General features: G+C 32.0%; 1 long non-coding RNA gene across 1 annotated transcript; it reads left to right on the forward strand.

The window, feature by feature from the left end:
- Positions 1 to 304: 304 nt before the first annotated feature.
- Positions 305 to 6,887, forward strand: LOC120279383. Its single transcript, XR_005541899.1, has 2 exons — positions 305 to 492; positions 6,633 to 6,887. It is a non-coding gene; the product is annotated as an uncharacterized LOC120279383 (long non-coding RNA).
- Positions 6,888 to 12,782: the final 5,895 nt, after the last annotated feature.

Below are 12,782 nucleotides of genomic sequence, written 5' to 3' on the forward strand. Positions count from 1 at the left end.
AATATTATAAAACATCCCGTTTTAATTTGTTATTAATAGAAAATATATATTTTTAATTGTTATTTTTATTTGTAAGTTAAATAATTATATTAAAAATATATTTTGTTAAAATATATGAAAATAAAAATTTTTAATTTGTAAAAATAATTTTTTATGTTTTAAACAATATATATTATATTTGTTCAAACAAATGAATGTGTTATATTTACAATTATTTTAATAATTCATTAAAAATTATAATTCTAAATATTTCTTGAACGGCTCACTCTACATTGAAATATCTATATAAAAAAAAAACCCACCATTGTCTTGCTCTCAACAGCTCATCCTTTACTCTCTTTCTCTCAATGCTTCCATCCATCATTAAAGCCCTTCCATCCATCGCACCATCCATCACAACGCTTTCATCCATCGCACCACACCTCCAGATTCAAGCGCCTGTGAATGAAAGTCTCCAGGAAACTCCATCACCGGCGCTCAATCAAAATCTAGGTATGAATCTACATCCTCCGTTAACGTCTCCATTAGCTAGGGCATTTTCATCCAGTGAGAGTAGTGGTCCGGGACAGTGAAGATGGAGATGAGGAGGCCGATAGTGGTGGTGGTTGAGGGGTGGAAAGAGAGGAGAATGAAGAGAGAGAGAGAGAGAAGAAGAGTGATATGTGGGAGAGTGATGAGTGGGAGAGTGAAGAGGAAGAATGATGAGCGGTAGCGGGAGAGTGATCAGTGAAAAGGATGAGTGGGAGAATTACTGATTTCAATAGAGTAGTCTACTTTCATGTTTTCTTAGTAGCTATCTCAGAAACTAATGCTTAATGATATGATATTCCTTTTTGAGCTCTCTCTTTTGTCTAGTTAATCACTGATTTCGTAGAATTTTTCCTTTTTTCTTTTTTCAATTTATTAGGTTTTCTTTCAACCGTTTTGAGAATTGTTGTTCGCTTTTTGTGTTGCTAGTTTCTTGGATTTCTGGAGGTTTTCTTGATTTTAATTGTGTTTGCTTTCTTAGTGGCTATCTCAAGAGCTTATTTGCCAATAACCCTTCTTTTATTCTTCTGCCTCTCTCCTCTCTCAGAAATTACTGGATTTCCTTTCTTGTTCCTTTGTATTTTCTGTGTTTTTTAGGTTTTCTTTCCAAATTTTTCAAAATTCCTTTTCTTTTGTGTGTATATGTGTATGTTGTAGTTTCTAGGATGTCTGATTACATTTCCCCCCCTTTTTTGTGCAATTTTTTTTATTTTATTGGAGTTTATTTTCTTAGGGTTTCTGAATTCTCTTTAGGGGGCGTTTGGTGCTTTACTTAGGAATGCTTTCATGGAATTTGATTGATGAGAAAGTAATTCAAGGGAAAATAACAATTTTTTTGTTTGGTATGTATTGGAAAGTTTGATTAAATTGATGGGGAAGTAATATTTTTGTGTTTGGTATTGGAAGATATTCTTGGGAATCTGTTGCCATAATGACAGAAATGCCCTTGTGTTATTTTACTTATCCACAACTTCTTAATCAATGTTTAATATTAAAATAATAATATGTTTTCAAATGTATAAAATGATTTTAAAAAATCAATTAAAGAAGTAAATTTAATAAAATACTTTATTAACTTAATCAGTTGTTTTAGTTCAAATATTTTTTAAATATTAAATATTTTTATAAGATTAAATATTTAAATATTTATAATTTGAATATATTTTTATTTAAAAATTTATTTGAGTGGGAAAGTAATTTTGAAAAAGTTTGAGGGTATTTTGGTAAAAAAAATAATTTCGCTTTGCTTTCCCATAGGAATGTAACTTTCTCACCATATATTGAGGGAATCACTTTCCCTCAATTTGATGGAATTACTCTCCCATGGCAATGTTACTTTCCAGGGGAAAAAAACTCTACCAAACATGGTAAAGTGATTCCCTTGTATTATTTTCTAGAGAAAGCTACTACTTTCCACCAACTTTCCCATCTACCAAGCACACCCAAGTGTTATTAGTTTCCTGTTTTTTTCTGATCTCATTTTTACTATTTTGAGTCTTTCTTGGTTTCAATGGAGTTTAAGTTCTTAGTAGCCATCCCAGGATCTAATTACCGATAACCTTTATATTGCTTTTTTTTTTTTTTATCTTACTTCTCTTTAGGAAATCACTGATTTCCTATTATTTATCCCTGATATTTTTCAATTTTTTTTAAAGGTTGTATAAGTTCCATTGTTTTTTGGGATTGTTAAATTTACTTTTCTTTGTGGCTAGCTTTCTAGTTTTCCTAATCTCTGTTATTTCTATTTTCAGCAGTTTATGATTTCTTGGTCAGTTTCATACAATTAATCTAGTCCAAGGTCCAAAACCAGAAAGAAATTAATAAGGGGAGGTTTTTAGTAGAGTTTGGCTTATCATGAGTTCTCCCACAGGTGTCTTGATCTCTTTCTAAACGTTTCAATAAGAATACTATTAATTTTTCTCTGAATGGGTCCTATAAGCATGTGTTTCTGAGAGAAAATCAATTACTTTTACCTCACTTGTACACTAACCCTTCAAGCTCCAATTTTCTTAGAGAAAATCAATTTGTTACATATACATGGACATAAGTTAATATCTCTCGTCATTTCATCTAGTTCTCTTATGTACCTAGGTGAGTATTTAGTTCGTCTATAGAGGGAACAGATTCTTCTTTCTTAGCATGTAGAGTTGGTTGTAATGTTAGAGGCTCTGAACTTTTGAAGTTCAATGCACATGTTGAATCTTATCCCATAACTAAATCGGCCTTCACCAATCTTTAATTATGCATGAATCTAAGGTTTTCATGTGATTTTCATGTTTCAGGTTGTATGATCAGTGAGAAATTTTCCACCTATGTTTTGCATGTGAGAAGTGATTACTGTTATCTCTAGACATGATTATATTAACGTTTTGTATGAATGGTCACTCTCCTTGTTTGACAGAAGGAATAAAACTAGGTTAGTCTCAACACTAAGTATTGGCTACTCTGAGAAATAAGAAGGTAGTAGTTCTGAGAATAGTCACTTGCCATGCAGTTTTTTAGTCTGTGAGAGTTTGAGAGGAGTAAAGAAAACCTTGCACCGAAATTATAATTTTCTGCCACTCTAAATTATAATTTCTAATTAGCTTATAAATACAATTTTAATTTTGTTTTTATGTTGATGATGGCTTCCGGGAAAGCTTGACGATGGAACAAAAGTTGCTATAAAAGTGTTATCCTCTGAGTCAAGGGAAAGAGTGAAAGAGTTCTTAACTGAGTTGACTGTGATATCTAATATAGTGCACATGGTGAGGGTGGTTGAATACATTCACTTCATCACTGTTTATCTTTTGTAGTAGAGTGCACATGTAGATCGTTTTCCATTCATACTCTTGTTCTTTTATTTCATATTAATTGAACACAAATGACAGTAGTGATGGGATTAATAGGAAGTATTTTTTTTGTTTGAATTTTTTTAGTCATTTCGTATTATCACCGAGTATACTTTCTGGTACTTCAATCAAAATTTAATGCCCAGATTCAAGTATTTCAGTATCAAATATAGGGTGCCCGCATTAAATATATGTAAAATATAGCACCCCGGATTATTGCCAAATAAAGTTGACTCTAACCACATCCATTACATGAATTTACAGAACATTGTGTGAGAAGAATAAAATTAGGAAGATTATAAGTATATATGAAAAGATTTTAAAATGGTTGCTTACATTAGATAAGAGACAAAAAAACACAACGAGCAAGAAATTTGGCGTTGAATCTGAATAGCAAGTTGATTAATAGGATAACTTCGGTTATATACAGCTTATGGTTCTGGAGGTTGCAATGAAGCTGATAAAAACTCTCCAATGGTGCCAAGCCGCAAGCTCTTTATTTTAAAAAAAAAAAACAGTTGCCAAAATTCGATGGGATTTAAATGTTAAAAGTCTTTAGGGGGATGCACACATGATTTGATTTGTTTGCATAATAGGCCTATAGTGTAATGCTACTCATTTGAACTTCACAGCATAATATTGGTCTAAGTAGGAAACAAATCAATCTATCCCAATTATTGGCTTGTTACAAAATCTATGCATGTTAGAGATACACTTTCAAACATAAGCTGCATTGTCAGCAATTTGTGTATGTGTGATATTGTTATAGTAAGTGTCATAAATGTTTGATAATTAGTATATTTTTAGCCATTTGGTGATCCATTTCATCATTTTCATGTTATAGGTTTGGCATTTACACAGGATCATCTTATTGCAAGTATTTATTTTTCATTGAATCGCTCACGTTGAATGTATTGTTACATTAAAGTTACATGAATAAAATGAATGATTCCAATTTAAGATTCATCTGTTGCTTGCTATGCACATTATAGAGGATTTACTATGACGGGCCTATTTTACTACATTTTAAACTAGTTCAAATATTTGCAATGTGGTCTTTGATTGACTAAATTTGTCTTCTCATTTTTCATTTTATATTTCTTTTGTTATTAGACTTTTAACATATCAGATTTAGGCTTTATTCATTTTCATTTCATATACAACTTTGGCCTTATTTATTACCACCTACTTATTTTCTTGTGCCCCATTAAAATAAAAAAAAATCTTAAACAATTGTTTATTGAGTTGATTTTAAAATTTGGTTTTAACAAAATAGTTCTTTATTCTGCTTGTTTAGAAAAAAAATATTAAAAGCATTAAGTTTGTATCATTTTTTAAATAGTCCAATACTACTATTGTTCAATTTAATAGGATTTAACTACATGAGACAACAATTTATTTATATTACCCCATTAGTTTTTTTCCCCCTAATTTTATTGAGGTCATATGTTTAAAATTTATATTTGTAAGTATTGAAATTCTGTTCTAATAACAAGTGATGATTTTGTGGTTTATTTGGGTTTAGAAAATTTTTTTATTTAAATTATATGGACACTTTTCGTTGGACTATATTTACAATATATATGTATATACTCACATAAATGTTGATAGTTCGTTACATATTCACTAAAAATTATACTTATATGCCCACTCAAACATGTCTATGTGCGTGTGATTATTTTTTCCTTAATAAATTTCTAGTAAGTATTGACTATAGGATTATATGAGACAAATATTTGTATTTGGGTGTGGAAATAAGATATGAAAACTTTTCAAATATTTTGTATAAACATGTTTTCTTATTTTTATTCCATCAAATTCTTTTCTAAATCATGTTTTTCAATAAAAAAACATAAAATGAGAAACCTGGTGGGACCCACTTTTTGGCCATAATTAATAGATGATGTTTAGTATGTTGAACTTTTTCCTGCTATATCAAATTTTAGATATCTCAACCATGATATATGGGTAGTATGACCACTTGATTGATTTACTTATTTTTTATTGATGCTCAACTTGTTGATTGTATATTTAAAATAATTATGGAATAAACTCCATCTTCGCTAATATTGACATGATTTTCTTTGGAAAGGAACCTCTTTAGTGGAAAATTAGTGACGTTCATTAGGTTACTGGTTGCTCCCAAAAAACTTCTGATGTTACTGACTAATGAAGACAAGGGAGGTAATAATAGTGAGATCTCAAGAATTAGTATGATGGCGTGCAAATCAAATGAAAGATTATACATAGAAGATTCACCATTGCAATATGACTAGACTAATTCCTATATCACATTATGAATGAAAGACGTGAGATTAAACAGGCTATGAAGATTTCCGATCTCTAGGGAGGAGTAGATGGGGTAAGAAATAATTAGTATCCTACTTTGTTTCTTCTAAGCAAAAGTTTAAACTTTGCTTAAACTTTTATCAAGAACACTTCATCTTATTAGAGTTGTTTTTGAGTCTTTCTTTTTCATGAGTAGTGATGCTTTAAAGTAAATAAAATTGCAGGTATCTTTCCTCATTACTTTGTTCTTCCATTTTCATATCATTTATTTATTGGAAGGTTTGAGAAATCAATGGATTGATGAATTGACAGTTAATTGCTTTTATTACACTCATTTTTGAGCTTTGTTAATATATATATATATATATGTTAATAAATGTTTGGTTTCTGTATGATTTGAAATATCATTGGAATGGATTTTAATTCCATGTCTTTTCAATGTGAGTTGAAACATTGCTCCTAATTCCCTGTATTTACAGCCACATTTTGTAGTTGGGTGTTATATGGTTGACATCAAAGTCTCTGTTTATAATTTTGATATTTTGATGCTATTCTTGTCATTGAATTTTTTCTTGTTATTTGTAATCTTTGCTTGTATAGCTCCAATTTAATCCTCAATTTCATAATTTTGTATTTTCAGTATTTTCATTCGTTTCCTTTTCAGTAACATTTGCCTTTATGAATCCTATTCTAGGGCTTGAAGACGAATTGTTATTGAAATTCATTAACTGATTTTGATTGATTTTCTATTATATGATGTTGGTATGCACTTTCTTCAAGGAAAAAAGGGAAATATATGTGTTTGTTCGACATGTTAGATTACTACTTTATCTGTTTCTGTTAGTATGTATAATTAGGATTCCGCCTCTTGTGTGTTTGTAAGTCTAACTGAATGTGTTTGATTTTCTTGAAAAAATTAGAAAAATTATAGTGCATATATTTTTGGCATAGAGTAATTTTCTGTATCATCTGCTTCCTGTGCAGGTTAACAATGTAGCAGTTAGTAAAATTTCTATAGACCTTCATTCTCTAGATTCATCAACAAAAGAAAGCATTGTGGTAAGCATCAATTATTTTTATTTAAATATGTTGTTATTAAAAACATGTTCCAACTGCCAATTGGTATAATTTGGTATCCAATTTCTTTAATTGTTCCAACTGCCAATGTGGTAAACAAGAACTTGTGTAGTATTATCATTATATGTATTACTATAACCACATCGCTAAAACTTTTTTCAAGCTTGAACTACCAATTTTCTCCCAATCGCCGACATCTTTCCGCCGGCGTTTTTTTTTTGTGTGCTATTTCGGTTGGAGCATTTTTTTTAATATTGAAAATTATAAATAAATATATCATAATTCAATATTCTAAATTTTTTAATAAACAATTATTACATCTTGCCATTTCACTTGTACTCCTATAATTCCAAATCCTCTGATCCAATTAGTGAGTTCTTAATAGTTTTGAATTGCATTTGGTAAATGTGCATCTTAGAAGTTATTATGGCTCTGTTCTTTCTTTCCGTTGGGGTAAAGATAGGTTGGAGTTGAAGGACATATGTGGGTCCATTATCTGTGTTTCTATGTGTGATTTATCATTTAATTTGTTTAACCATTATATCATTGCTCTAGTCTGTGTCATCATTCAAAGTGTTCATAAAGAATGAAGCCTGTTGACAAATAAAAGCTGGTCGGCTTGAGTTTAGCTATATCCATAGAGTAATGCTAAACAGGCCGATTTCTTTTGCCGAAATCACAGGCCGAATGACGTGGTTGCCTACGTGGCAACCACTTCATTCGGTTTATCTCTCTATACTGATTAAAAACAAAAAAACAAAAAATCCCAAACCTCTCTCCTTCGGACAGAACGCCTTCTTCTTTTCTATTTCGAAGCCTCTTATCTCTTCTCTAAAGCCTCCCATCTCCTCTCCAAAGTCGCACCTCCTCATCTCCTCTCTACCGTAGCCGCATCTCCTCATCTCCTCTCCGAAGCCGCCGCGACTCATCTCCTCATCTCCTATCTACCGGAGCCACCGCACCTCATCTCCTCATCTCCTTTCTACCGGAGCCGCCGTGAAGCCACCATGCCTCATCTCCTCATCTCGTCTCTACCGGAGCCGCCGCGAAGCCGCCGCTCCTCATTTCCTCTCCCAAGCCGTTGCTCCTCATCTCCTCTCCCAAATTTAATGATTATCATGGGAGCAGTTACTATTAATCAAGATTAGTCAATTGGTGAATGAATGTAATTTTTAGTATTGTAATGGTTACAAGGAGGATTGTTACAAGGGTCTGGGCATCCTGGCATAGAAGGTGCTCGAGAGAATGCCAGAGTGGCAGGGTTATAAATTGTAATGAATTCTGGAGATTCACTATATAACTGAATGGGTAATGAGGAGAATGGCATCTTTTAGCCATAATTTCCCTCAATTCTCTTATTCTTTCTCATTCTCAGCTTCTCTCTTTCCTTCCTGTTCCTCTATTTTCTTCCAATTCCTCAGCATTCTATAACCAGATCTTTGAAGATGGTGAAAGCTTGGTACATTATTCTTCAGGTCCATTATAGGGAAGATGAGTCATAGTTTGTTATTTTGATGATTTCTCATTTTGAGGAGCAAAAGAGTATGTCTTTGCTGCAATTATGAAGTCTTTGCTGTAATTATGAAATACAAAAGATAGTTTAGATCTCTTCATAGCAAGATTTATTTTTCAGCAAGGATAAGTACAAAACATTTTCTTCCAAAAAGAAATTAACTTGGATTCATGGTGACTAAACAACAATCGAATCGAGGAATTCATTTTTGTTCATTAGGAAACTAAAAACTCGAAGACAACTCGGAGGAAAATGTAACATGCTCCTTGAAGGACCATTCCCTGTTCATGCTGCCTCTGTTTTCATTTCTCATTATTAAACCAAACAAACGCATCCTGCTTCAACATCCAAAGCTGAAAAACCTCTCTTCTTACCCTAAAACATCTTCAAATCTAAACAACAAAAGTTAGACAATTATTAAATTTTAGCCATTCATACTAATCATCCCATGGTTTGTTATTGCTTTAAAAAGAAGAATCTTCATAAGGAGGTTGTAACACAAAGCACCATTACATTACTAGTAGAAACATTAACTGATTCTAGATAAACGGATGGTTAAACACAACAATACTAAAGTTGCTAAAGTTGCAGATGATGATCACTCAAGAGAGATCGAAGCAGCGGCTTCGGAGAGGAGATAAGGAGTGACAACTTCGGAGAGGGAGATGAGAAGATGAGGAGCGTCGGCTTGGAAGAGGAGATGAAGAGCAGCGGCTTGGAAGAGGAGATGAGGAGCAACGACTTGGAAGAGAGATGAGGCGCAGCGGCTCCGGTAGAGAGGAGATGAGGAGATGAGGCGCGGCGGCTCCGGTAGAGAGGAGATGAGGACATGAGGCGTGGCGGAGAGATAAGAGGCTTCGAAGAAAAAAAGAAGAAGAAGGCGTTCTGTCGAAGGAGAGAGGTTTGGAATTTTTGTTTTTTAATCGATAGAGAGAGAAACCGAATGAAGTGGTTGCCACGTAGGCAACCGCGTCATTCGGCCTGTGATTTCGGCCAAAAAAATTGGCCTGTTTAGCATTACTCGCAACATAAAGTCTTGTTATGCCCTGAATATATTTCCACACATAATTTAGAACTACATGCTTACCTCTTTACAAACTTTGTTCCAACTTAAATACAAGAATAGTACTTTCACTACAAAAAAATTGTTATATAGTGACAATCAAAATTCCGTCACTAAAACCTCAATATTTGTCACTATAGCTATTTTCATGCTATACCGACAACCATGAACCCTATTGCAACAGTGAAATTTTCGTCAAATTATCCTTCGACACTATAGACTTATATTGATAAAAATTACATATGTTGCAATATCCTATCAGGATGTACCGACAACATTGAGTATGTAACTATAACCTATATTGACGGAGATGCCCGTCACTTTATCCTTTTTCTTAAATCAATTATTAAATTTTTTACTGACGGATAATACCGTCAGTATATCTACAGTGATGAAATTTTGAAAAGTTTTTACTAACGGAATAGCCGTCAATATATTTATAATGATTAAATTTCTTAAAGTTTTTATTGACACATAATACCATCATTATATCTATAGTGATTATTAAATTTCTAAAAGTTTTTACTGACGGATAATACCGTCAGTATGTCTATAGTGATTAAATTTCTAAAAGTTTTTACTGATGAATAATATCGTCAGTTTATCTATTATGATAATTTTTAAAAATTTTTACTGACGAGTAATACTGTCAGTATATCTATAGTGATGAAATTTTTTGATAATATCATCATTATACCTATACATTTTTTGCATATTATATAATTTATAATATTTTTCACCTGGTAATAAATAAAAACAAAAATGATAAATAACAATATAAAAAACAATTTTATTGATTAAATCAAAAGACACAAAAATAAATCCTTCATTGATCGCGCTGATAAATTTCCAACAACGCAAGCTCATGGTACTGAGAAAGCCAAACAGATTCTTTGTTAAACTAAAAAAATAAAGTACACACACAAAAAACATAAACCAATAAAACATCTAAATGGTACTGCACACTATGCTCTTTCCCCACTCCTTCCTCCAAGTACTTCTCATAGAAACATGTTTCTCCATCTGTTTTCACTGCCAATACCCCTGTACTCTGTCCCAAACACTCCCTGTTTCCCATCAAAATACTAAATTAAAAAGAAAAAAAACCAATAACAAGTTTCATCAAAATAATATATATATATATATAATAACCAGTTCGGTGTCCGTTTCAACATAGTTTGAACTCAGTCTGTGTTCCCAATCAGAGTCACAGTCCCAGTGTTTGGCAACCTATCATTCTCAACCTTCACTCTTTTTCCCATCAACTTCTCCACCATCTCCTTTGCAGCAATTTCTTTATCTCCAGTACTCCTCAACATCTCCTTCAAACTCTCACCAAGTACTTGTGCCTGCAAACATTATTATAAACACATATTCCTAAACATATGATAATAACAATATATTATTACTTTATGCCATGGAGTATCCAGTCTAGCATAAGTAAAAACATGAAGTCCTGGACTTACAACTTGAACACACACAGGCTCACCTTTCTGCCTGTTCGAAACATACACCATAATTTTCGAACAAACATAAAAAAAGAGAGTAGTAAGAATTAGTACAACCATGCAATTTATTCACAACAATTAATATATATATATATATATATTCACTGATAAGAAACAACAAAGCTATAAAATTCAAATATTATAAAGAGTTGCATATGTTTATAGTTATATATGTGATATGATTATGAAGAACACAGTTATAACTAATAATTAATCAATCAATGATTAGTACAAATGAAGCTCAAAGTTGTCAAAGCACGAACAGTTAGTTCTGTTGAGTTAACAAATCATAAATCATCCTTCATTTTCGGATTAATTTAAAAAAATAATAAAGTTAAGAAAGAGCCTATTCACATATAAGTCACTCATAATTTGATCAATATAATCAATGGATTAAAAGAACTCAAGATTACACACGCACGCACACATATTTTCATGATCAATACCATTAATTAGAAGTATCATTAAGCATCTAAATAATGTTGAAAATTTATGACAGCATAAAATTTGGTGTATACAAAGCAGAAAGGAGATCATATATAAGAAAAATAACTAGTGGGCATTATTCCAGTTAAAACTATACCTTAATTTGGGTTGAGCTGGCCAATATATGTTTGACAATAAGCCATACAAATATAATCAATAGTATGGACATCGAATTCCACAAAATAAATAAACCTAACTAGAGTAACAAATTAAGCCAAAAAATCTTGAAGATCCAATCTTTAATTTTGATTAGTAAAATACCCATAATCTACATCATTAAGCATCAATAATTACTTTGATCAAACAAGAAATGGCAAAATAGAGACACAATGCATTACACACATGACATTAAATAATTGCTTCATCATCATATTATTCTTCTGTGATCCTCAATATGTGATCACTTTGTAGCTGCCGTCAATGATGGCCAAATAACATGAAGAACAAGTTTTTAAGTGGGAAAACTAATAGTAACTTTTTGCACAGAATATAGAACAAAATAAGCAGTAGAAAAGCGCCAAAGAGAGTGAAGCAAGCAATAGTAATCTCTAGAGTTGAGAAAAATTGTGGACAAAGAGATGAATAGGATGAGAAAGTGTGCAATGAGGAAAAGGAAACAACGCCATCTCCATGTCCCCACGTTTGATCATTAATCTTCATGATCCAAGTAAAACTTCTCATTGTTCGTTGGAGAAGCATAGCTTTTCAGTTTTCTTTTGTTGTTACTTTTTTTTTTTTTTCCCTTTTTTTTTCTTCTCTATGTTTTAACAAGCCACTTGTGCTTTAAGAATATGGTGTGTGCACGTGATGATGCTGTGCATCCAGATTGTCAATTATTTATCAACTACTTTATATGATAAATGAATGATAAATAGAGGCTAAAAGGTCATTATTGAGACAGTAAACAATGATCAAAGAGATTGTACAAATAGTATTACCTGCTAGTGATATCAAGTGATCAAAACCCTCACTGAGCTTCCAAAAGTCTCACTCGAATGAAATCAGGATTCAATTTGTTATTTATACTGTAACACACATCAGACAAGTGTTAGCTTTACAAGTAAACATATCATTGAGCATACATGTAAACATCATCAGAAACACTGAATCATTGAAAACATAAGAAGAATATTATCTCTCAAATTAGTTTTAGTAGAACGGGAATAATAATCTTTGCTAGTAAATATCGGTTGTCTTGGACAAAAGATATGCCAAGAAGCTTCATAGTATTACTCTTGATTATGCAAGACAAAAATAACTGTCATAAATTTAAATGTGAATTCTCATTTTAGCACTTGCCTGTAAAGAAAATCTCATCATTTCAGTGTTCTTGCTAATCGAATCTGGAACCAATTCTTCAAACAAGCTCAGCTTCTTTTCTACTTCACCTGAAATTGAAGACACAATATACAGATATTAACAATTAACAGAAATGCAGAACTGACACAATAAGAAAAACATGCACAACAAGGTGTTGATTAGGAATA

This window comes from Dioscorea cayenensis, chromosome 16 (genome assembly GCF_009730915.1).
Source record: "Dioscorea cayenensis subsp. rotundata cultivar TDr96_F1 chromosome 16, TDr96_F1_v2_PseudoChromosome.rev07_lg8_w22 25.fasta, whole genome shotgun sequence".
In the NCBI taxonomy this organism is placed as follows: Eukaryota; Viridiplantae; Streptophyta; class Magnoliopsida; order Dioscoreales; family Dioscoreaceae; genus Dioscorea; species Dioscorea cayenensis.